The 10,034-nt window shown below is 42.2% G+C and overlaps 1 pseudogene; it reads left to right on the top strand.

The window, feature by feature from the left end:
- The first annotated feature begins 9,059 nt into the window (after positions 1 to 9,059).
- LOC131913848 (transmembrane protein 92-like) lies at positions 9,060 to 9,605 on the top strand (annotated as a pseudogene).
- The last annotated feature ends 429 nt before the right edge of the window (positions 9,606 to 10,034 follow it).

The raw sequence follows: 10,034 nt of genomic DNA, 5'->3' as shown, positions 1-10,034 counted from the left end.
TCTGAAACTGGGGGGAAATGGTGGCCCCGTCAAAACTGATCAGTGTCCGAATATCTGGGATAAACCTTGCTCATTGAATGCCTTTGTAGTTATCCTGTTTGATTAGGATTTTAAATCCCTGCCAGGGTGGTTGGGTGCCATTGTAGTTTTCAGTGATGACCCTGAAAAATATTGTACAAATGATGGAAGATTGAAACAATTGGAGACAGAGACTGTATGGGGGGTTCTTACAATAAGTGAGGTGATAGTCAAGTCTGAGAGAGTGACTGCGGAAACAGACAGACTCAAGGGACATATCTGAGTTATTTTGGTGTTCCTTGTATTACCTACATCAGCCCTTAACTTCCATCATCATTGTGTCTATTGCATGCTTAGTGAGTTTCCGACTTGTCTACACTACATAAGACCCAGACTAAAAAATAACTAGAGTAACTGGAGAAAAGCAAGGTCACAAGATACCAAGAGAATCTTCTCTGGTTTCAATACAGGAGTCTCTTAAAATTCCTCTACTGTTTTTTCATTTCTAAGGCAGTGGTAGTTAGGAACTGGGGGTCTCTGGAAGTGATAGACAGAGACGTGGCTGGCATCGGTGCCTTTATGAAAGGGCTTGAGCAAACTAGCTAGCTTTTCCCATCCCTTCCCCATGGGAGGATTCAGTATTCACCCATTCTGTAGTACACAACAGACATGATTTTAAAAGTAGACAGCGAGACATCGCAGACATCATCAGATTTGCTAATGCCTTCATCGGAGGAGAAAGAAGTTTTGATCCATGAAACAGTCTACAGCCAGAAATGGTGGTATATACCAACACCAACAACACTTTGTCTAAGGTATTTTGCTGTAGCGGCATGGGTGGGTGGAATAAGACAGTTGGTTGGAAAGTTATGTATGGTCAGGCAGGCTGAACTCTAAAATATGTTCCTTGGATTTATTGTCATATTATTCAGATGCTGGAAGGCATACTGGTCACCGAGGCCACAGAAGTGTGATTTACTGAGTAGAGGGTGGGAAGTGGAAACTGTGGGCCTAGGAAGCTATTTTGAGAGAGTCACTCACTGTAAAGGGCAGCAGAAAAATTGAGTGTTGCAGAGGGGCAGAGTTTTTGTAAGGTGAGATAATCCTGAGCATGTATAACTATTCAGAGGACAGATCCAACAGAGAGAGGCTGGCTCTAATGGGAGACAGAAAATTCCATAACAGGAGTATGCCAGTTGGCCTTGGGAGAGGCTTATTTCTCTATGAAGAACGAGATAAAACATGGTATGCTGATGTGGGGATTCACTGATTATTTTTTATAATTATTCATTTGGTATAATTCTTAGGCGTTAGGGAGAAAAAGTCTTTTTTCTCAGATCTTTTGCTTGTCTTGTTACTCCTTCCTCTTCTGAAGTCCACGTACAAACTTATAACATTCTCACATCTTCTGTGACCCCCATTTTGATTCCAATAGCTTCATTAACAGTTCCCTTTATTTGAATTCTCACTCATGACCTTTTGTGTGGAACTCAGGTAAATTGCTTAGCACCTCAGAATTAACCTTTCTAACAAAATATTTATACAATTTCAAAGAGAGTACAGAGAAGAGAGATGTGTTTAAAATTTCAGAAATTGTGTGTGTATGACAGGTAATTAAAAGACATTTAAAATTATTAACATCAGTTCCTAGATTAAGAGGCAATCTTATTGATTACCTATCAAAATCAATAAACCACACAACTTTATTGAAAACAGTTATGTTTTCAATATAGGGACAGGACGCAGGAATTAGAAAACTGAGTAATTTGAAATATATGACGCCTTGATTGTTTCTCTGTATTGGTGAAGTGTCCTTAATTTGCTGTGATAGGTGATCCCGCCCAGAATTTCTAATAATGTTTGAATCCATAAACTACCATAAATTACAATCTAGTCAAGTTACTATTTTCAGTTTGAATGCCGAGCAATTAGTAAGCTCTATTCAGGGGTGAGGCATTCTATTTCTAAGACAATGCATAACTGAACTTTAAAGTTACTATTTATCCTATCACAGTTTCACACACACACACACACACACACACACACACACACACACACTGAACTTTGATCACACTCCCATGATCTTCTTTTAACCCCTTCTACTTATACTGAACCCCATATGCTTCCCAACAAGTTTCCCTCCAACTCTCATGTCCGTTCATTTTTTAAGGCTCCACGGCATTTAACTAGGGATGCTTGCAAGGGCAATACACCAGGGGCTCCACCACTGAGGAATCTGACTCTCCCTTCATCCCCAACCATTCACTGCCTATGTGCCTCAGAGAGGGGGTGCCGCCTCATGAGCCCTTTCCCCATTCAGAATGGACTACTGATGTAGCACGAATCTTAAAAGTCCTTGTTAATGAAAACAAACCTGGAGTCAGGTATTGGGGTGAATGCTGGAAGATCAGAGAAGCAGAACAAGCCACAGCTACCTCATCTTGCCAGTTCCTCAGCTGACCCTGTTTCCTCAGACTGGAAACCTCTGAGTCCTCATTCGAATGGATCTCAGCTGAACTGCTGCTAAAAGCCTAAAAGCTTAACCAGCTCTAGTTCCTGGTTTTCATTCTTTATATACCTTTCTGCTTTCTGCCATCACTGCCTGGGATTAAAGGCGTGTGTCACCATGCCTGGCTGTTTCCAGTGTGGCTTTGAACTCACAGAGATCCAGATGGATCTCTGCCTCCCAAGTGATAGGATTAAAGGCGTGTGTGCCACCATTTTCTGGCCTCTATGTCTATCTAGTGGCCGTCCTGTCCTCTGACCCCAGATAAGTTTATTAGGGGGACACAGTGTATCACCACATACTGATGGACAATTCTTTTGTAGGCCTTATGCAGTTACAATTTGTGCTGTGAGTTCACGGGTGCGACATATCCAGAAGACATCACTTCACAGCCCTCCCTCTCATCCTTTGTTGCCTCCATTCTTCCCCTTTTCCTGCATCATCTCCTGAATCGTGGAGGGAATGATACAGATCTGTCGCTTAGGGTTGAGCCTTTGCTTACTCTTAGCACTTTGACCCATTGTGAGTGTCTGCGCTAAACACCGCTGTAAATGGAAGCTTCTCCGACCGATAAGGGCTGAGAGCAGACTGATCTGTGGGTATAAACATGACCATTTAGAAGACAGTTTGACACTACTGACCTTTAAAATCATCGATCCAGTTGTTTTGGCTACCATAATGGTGAAAGCAGATTGAGAGATGATGACTGATGCTGTTTGGAACTCTCTCATTATGTGGGTCTTGTTCCAGGGGTGGCTGTACATAATTTCTAAGCTTTTACCACCCAGGAGAAGCCGCAGACTGTCTTCACAATGAAAACATTTTAATTCCAGTATAATTTCCTTTCTGAATTTCAGAATCTGAAACTTCTGAGAAATAGGCCTCCGGTAGCTGAAATGTTCTGTGTCTCAAGCACTTTTTAACAATTTCTATACAGTTTCCTTAAAAAAAAAAATCACCCAACTGCAAAAAACCGATTACTCAAGGAGACTCCTGATTTCACCTCTTTTCTGCTCTTGACAGACCATGCAATGTATTTCCAGAGAGTTCATCAGTTTGTAGTCTTTTTTCTTGAATGTTCTCTGAGGCATCCTATATTTTGCTGCAAGTGAAGTGTCAGGCTCCTCCACGCTTGTCCTGTTATGCTGGCATGAGGGATTGTCCCTGATTAGTTATTTCATTACACAGTCCTTGTGTTTCCTCTGTCCCTGGGCTGGCCTCCAATCTGAGGTCCTCCTGCCTCAGCCTCTGGAGTTTGGGGGCTACAGGACTATAGCCCCTAACCTGCCTTCTCATTCCTCTCCATCGACAATGTTTACATCAAACAGCAGCTGATGCGTTGATTGGGACTGTGAGGAGCAGTGCAGCTCATGTTACTCCAGGACAGCTCACTTAGAAACAACACGGTTTTGTGTCCTTCAGGACCAATGCATCCGCTGAGCCAAAAAATGGGGAATCTAACGAGAGCACTTTGTTTTAACCTACCTATGAATTTATGGAAACAAACAAGACTACAATTTGTAAAACTGAGACTTTTTCTGTAGTTTTGGATGTTGAAGTAAGTATACTCACAGTCATTTTGTTTCAACTCACATTCAGTTTATTTCAACTCAGCAAACTTTTTTTTTTTTTTTTAGGCTAACTTTGCACCTGACACTGTGGTAGGTGTTTTGGATCCAAGTCTCAGCCCTCAAGGGACTCACTGTTTCCTGAGGCAACCAGACAGCCATATTTCAGTGTGATGATTGTTCTGATGTATTGGAGTACAGGATGCATTAGAGACTGAAAAGAGAATACAAAACTCTAGAAGAAAGAGATACTCATCAGGTTTTCAAAGAGCAGAAGACATGACATTAAATCTTCACCTTGAAGGGCAAGTTGGAGCAGTAAGTGGAGAAGGGAGAGGAAGCGATTCCAGGTCTAAGGAAAGCACACACCAGGGCTAGGAGCATGCGCATCTGGAGAATGGTAAACCATTGCTGATGGCCTCAGCCTAAAATGCCGCCTATAGATGGGACAGGCCATCATGGTGTGAACTTCTAGTCTGCATGGAGGAGTTTTGATTCGAGTTTACCCTAGAAAATAGCCATGAGGATGTCTTCCCAGATGAGAAATATAAACATCCCAGAAAAAAAAAAAACAAACTGAAGTATCATCAGAGACACACTTCTGAAAGCTTTTGTTGTCTTACCAGATCTGAATATTTGAGTGCTCGTCTTAGATGCACTCAGAGATCACCAACACAACATTTTCAACAGACAAAACGTCTACTACCAACACAGAACATTGGCATTATCTCGAAAGGGAAAGGCAAAGCCAGACTGGGGTGAGAATTGCAACAACTTTCATGTGTAATTTTGGTTTAAGGCAATCATTTCAATGTAGGAGGCTCTTTTCAATTTTACTGGCACTGGCTAAGGACTGTGATGTAGTAATAACCTGGGAATGGCATAAACAGCAAGGGAAGGATTTCTTAGTTGTATAAAATAGGAGTCTCATTGTTACATTTTTATGCATGCATATTCTAATTTTTACTTTCAAATACTTGATTTATTTCATATGCATATCTATGTATGTGTATATATGCCATGTCACTCATGTGAAGGTCAGAGATTAACATGCAGGGGTTGGTTCTCACCTTCAGCATGTAGGTCCTCGGTATCGAACGTAGGGCACGAGGATTGGAGGCAAGCACTTTTACCCACTGAGCCATATTGCCCTCACTCATGTTGTGCTTTGATTATATTCACAGCCATTACCTTCTCTTAACCTGCCTTCTGAGAGAAGAAGAGAAAGAGGAGGAGGCAGCTCCTGGCAGGGACAGGTTCATTTCTCAAGAGAGCACACCTCTCTTGTAGGCTGGGGCTTTTATGATGCTAGGATGGGAGGCTGGCCCAAGTGGGGAGCTGAGGTACAGTGTGGCCAGGTAGTGTGCTAATGGTTAAACCAGGATGTGCAGGAATGGTATCAATGGTGTTGGCTTGGGGGAACTGTGGGAAACTGAAATCTCTATATACAGAAAAAACGATGCTATTCCAGTTGGACTGTAATCACAGGAGGGTGGCGTGGGGACGTGGAATAGGGTTGGTTCCTGCCTGTCAAGCTGCAGTAGGGCCTGAAATAAACACCGAGTTATGTTCTCACGGAGTCACGTTCTTGTTTTCACAGCTTCCTCATAACTAATTCCCTAATAGTTCCTCTCTACTTCCATGTCAGCTTAAAAAAATAAATTTATTTATTTATTTATTTATTTATTTATTTTAGGTTCTCCACATGAGTGGCTAAGACTTTTCTGATTGGGCAAAACATGTGTAGATATTTGTCATGCAATGTGAAGGCTCACAAAAGGATTGCCTTAGCCAAAAAGAATTGAAATAATCAACTGGGTAGGATGACTTGTTCTATAGATATAAGCTACCCTCATTCCTTCACTGTTCCTGTTATTGACTTTCTTTGTTGAGCTAAAACAAACAAAACAAAAACAAAAGCAAAACGAAACAAAACAAAATAAAAACAAAGATGTCATCATGGCAGGAATGGAGGCCATGCTTGGATTCAACGGCATGGACTTTCAGTTGCCAAGGCCAACCTAGTTATGACTCCCACTGAGAGTTCCATCTTCCAGGAGAAGAGATCAATACCCAATCTCTGATGTGGCACCATTCCCAGGGGTGAATGACCAGCTTCCTGGCAATGAGTTTATTGTTTGCATTGTGGAATTGGCAGTGTTTTATTCTTACTAGAATGGATACTTACTCTAGACAGGGAATTGTCTTCCTTGCTCACAATGTCTCTGAGAAAACTAATACCTGTATTGTTATAGGCTTTGCCACTGACATTATTATATTCTACCTGATATTCCTTCTGATGTCAAAGCTGAAGAAGTATGGCAATGAACCTATGGACAAGGAATTCACTGGACTTGTCATGCTTCTTGCCATCCTGAAGCAAGTGGGATCACAAAATGATGGAATGGCCTTTTGGAGACAGAGTTACAGCTGCAGTACCTAGGTGGTGATACATTGTAGGGCTGGGATGAATAGTTATAGTTGTCCTGAATTAGCTCTCAATATACAGTATTGCTTCTCTGATAGCCTGTACTCATGGGCCAAAGAATCAAGGGTTGGGAATGATAGTGGTACAGTTATCCCAGTTGACCCACTACCAAAATGTTTTACTTCCTGTTCCTGTAACTTTCTTGGCCCAGAGAACTCAATTCTTGAAGGCATAATCCCTGGGTTAGGAAGAACAGTGATGATCTCACTTTTAAGACCTTCACATACCTTGGGCTCCTGATGCTTCTGAGTCAACAGTCATTATCTCGGCTGGAGTGATTGCTTCTGATTATCAAGGGAAAACTGGAGTTACAATGGAGGTAATGATGAGGGCATCTGGTGCACAAGGTATCCTTTGCCTCTTACTGTCACTCTGCTTTGTGACCAAGACCTATGGAAATATACAACAACCCAATCCAGTTCCAACAGAGTACTGTTCAGATTTCTCATGAATGAAGGTTTGCATTATGATAGGAGGTAAAAAAGGAGTTATCATCAGCCCAGCTCCTTGCTGACAACAGAGAAAATATAGAATGTGCATTGAAATAAAGTATCTATAATACCGCATGCTGAGTTAAAGAAATGAGGACCACTGGCTGTGATGAATATTTTCTCCCTGATTTTGTTAAGGTTTGTGTATTTATGTAGATATTACATTTTCTGTAGAATTAATTTTTCTCATTGTTCTGACAAAGCAGCTGAAAAAAAAATCATCTTAAGGGAGGAAAGGTTTGGTGTGGTTTTGCTCCAGAGTACGTCCATCTTGGCAGGGAAAGCATGGCAGTGGGAGTGTGAGGTGACAGGTCACTTTGCTTGCATTGGTAGGGAGAAGAGAGAGATGAGAGCTGGCACTCAGCTTCCTCTCTCTTTACTCCTTTGGGGACCTTGGTCCATGAAACAGTGCTGCCTACATTCAGGGTGGGTCACTCTTCGTCTTCTATACGTTTCTGTGAACAACTGCAGAGATGTGTTTCCATGGTGATTCCACACTTAATCAAGTTAGTGATGAAGTTTAACTGTTACCAATAGCATCTTTGTTTTCTTTCCTTGTTTTAAAAGTTTCATTGATTCTTGGTGAATTTCACGTCATGCACCCCAACTCCACTCATCTCCCTGTCCCTCCATATCTGCCCTCCACTCTTGCACTCTCTTGCTCAAAGAAAACAAAACAAAAAAAACCAGAATCTCAAGGTGTGATGTGTCATATAATGTACTCTTTTGCCCAAGAAGCTTTACTTGCAAATGTTCATTGCAGTGAGTCGTTGGTCTAGTTCGAGGCCTCTGGCTACACTATCAATACTGGATCTTCACTGGAACTCCTCTTTGATATCCTGTTGTTGTCCTGTGTCATGGAGATCCTGCAGCTTTGGTTCTGCAGGACTAGCCCCTTCAAGTACTCCTGCAGTTCATAGATGGGGTAGAGATATTAGTGTAGGCTTTTTTGTATCCTGCAGTCACTCGTTCCCAAGTAAACACACAGAGGCTTATATTAATTACAAACTGTATGGTCTATGGCTCAGGCTTCTTGCTAGCTAGCTCTTACAACTTAATTCAACCCACTCCTATTAACTTATGTTTTGCCATGTGGCTTTGTGGCATTACCTGTTCTCTCACATCTTGCTTCTCCTGGTGGTGGCTTGCATCATCTCCTCTGACTCTGTCTTTCTTTTCTCTCTCTCTCTCTCTCTTAGATTTCCCACCTGGCTCCATCCTGCCCTGCCATAGACCAATACAGCTTTATTTATTAACTAATGGGAGCAACACATATTCACAGCACACAGAAAGACATCCCACACCATTTCCCCTTTTCTGTCTAATCAAAAAGGAAGGTTTTCATTTTAACATAGTAAAATTTTACATATAACAAAACAGTTATCAAGCAAGAATTATAGTTATAATATCTAGTCTATTTGTATTTGGCAAAATAAAAGAAAATACTCTATCATCTATTTTTGTGAGTCTAAAGTTTTATATCTAACTTATCTTTTATCATGACTAAGGAAAACTGTAACTATAACTATCTAGTCTTCAACTCCATCAAAGACCCAAGAAGGATATAACATTACCTAAGTAAACAGGAAGTGAATTGTAAGTAACTTCCAAAATTCTAGGAATGACAGAGACATCTGGCTGCCTAGACAGTCACCCGAATTTCCTCTGCAACTTTGGGGCATCCATCTTCAGTCTACAGGCCTACAGTCTCTGACAGACTTTTTTGTGAAGCAAGAAATTTGAAAGATTGTCTCACCTATTGGCAAAGTTCATCATCAGTCACTTTCTTCTGTGTCCTCCAGAATGTCTGGTAATGTCTGGTACATCTATTCCCTGAGCTTAGGCTAGAAGCCTTAGTCTGGCCCAACTCAGGTGTGTTAACTCCACCCCCATTCCACGGCTGGGCCCTATAGGTGGAGAGAAGTTGGAAAGGTCATTCCCTGTCACTCCTTTCTTACACACGGAAGCTCAGTGACCCCCTTGCCAGGATGCCAGATGCCTGGGTCTCAGGCTTTGCACTCACCTTGCTCTTCAGCCTGCTCTCCAGCTTCCAATGAGTAATTGCCAATGAGGTTATATTCAAATGTGACTCCATAAACTGTACCAAAGGATTCAGATGCTGTGACAGTGGATGCTACCTAGAGAAAAATAAATGGGATCCTTCAAATGACCCCTCTAGGATCTTGTTTATCCTCTTCATGGTCATGATACCTCTCTTTTACATCTGTGACTTAGTAAGGCTCTTCTGTTGAAAGTGCAGAGAACCAGAGCAGAATCTCAGAATGAATCATCAGATACCTCCAGAACCACCTTTCATTGCCCCTCTAGAGACAATCTGGGTCACCACCTTGGATCCCCCACCAGCCTATAGTCAGATTATTCTGAATCCAACTCCCACAGAACCACCTCCTCCCTATAGCCTCAGGCCTGAGGACCCTGCTGACCAAATGAGAGGCACCGACAACCCAACCTTTGAGTTACCTCATCCACAAACTTCTTGGATCAAGACCAGGACATTGGAGACTCTGGAATGACTCCACCCATCCCATCCTGTCCCTGATCCTTGATTTAATTTAGTTTTTTTCTACCCCTGTCTCTCCCCAACTGCCCTTTGTCATGAGAGCTGAGCTGGATTCATAGTCTCTGTCCCAACTCCCAAGCTAAAGACTGTTGGGGGTGTCTGCAGTGGGATGCAGAGAGATCATTTTTGGTGGAATGCTGATCTTGACTGGACAGCTTGCTCTGCCATCCTACAGAAGCACTTCTGTGCCTGGAGGAGACTGAAGATTGAACTGCATGGACTCTGAGCCACCTTTCAGCAATACCTGCACAGACAAGACCTCACTGTACCTCCACAGCCATGCACAAAACACATGTACTTGCTAAAGTCTCACCAACTGGTCTCTGTCTCTGGTTGGGAAGTGGTGATGGAGATGAGTTCAGAGGCCAACTCCAGCCAACTC

This window comes from Peromyscus eremicus, chromosome 6 (assembly GCF_949786415.1).
Source record: "Peromyscus eremicus chromosome 6, PerEre_H2_v1, whole genome shotgun sequence".
NCBI lineage: Eukaryota > Metazoa > Chordata > Mammalia > Rodentia > Cricetidae > Peromyscus > Peromyscus eremicus.
Note: the sequence above shows the minus strand (reverse complement) of the source record. Positions and strands in the feature narration are given on the sequence as shown.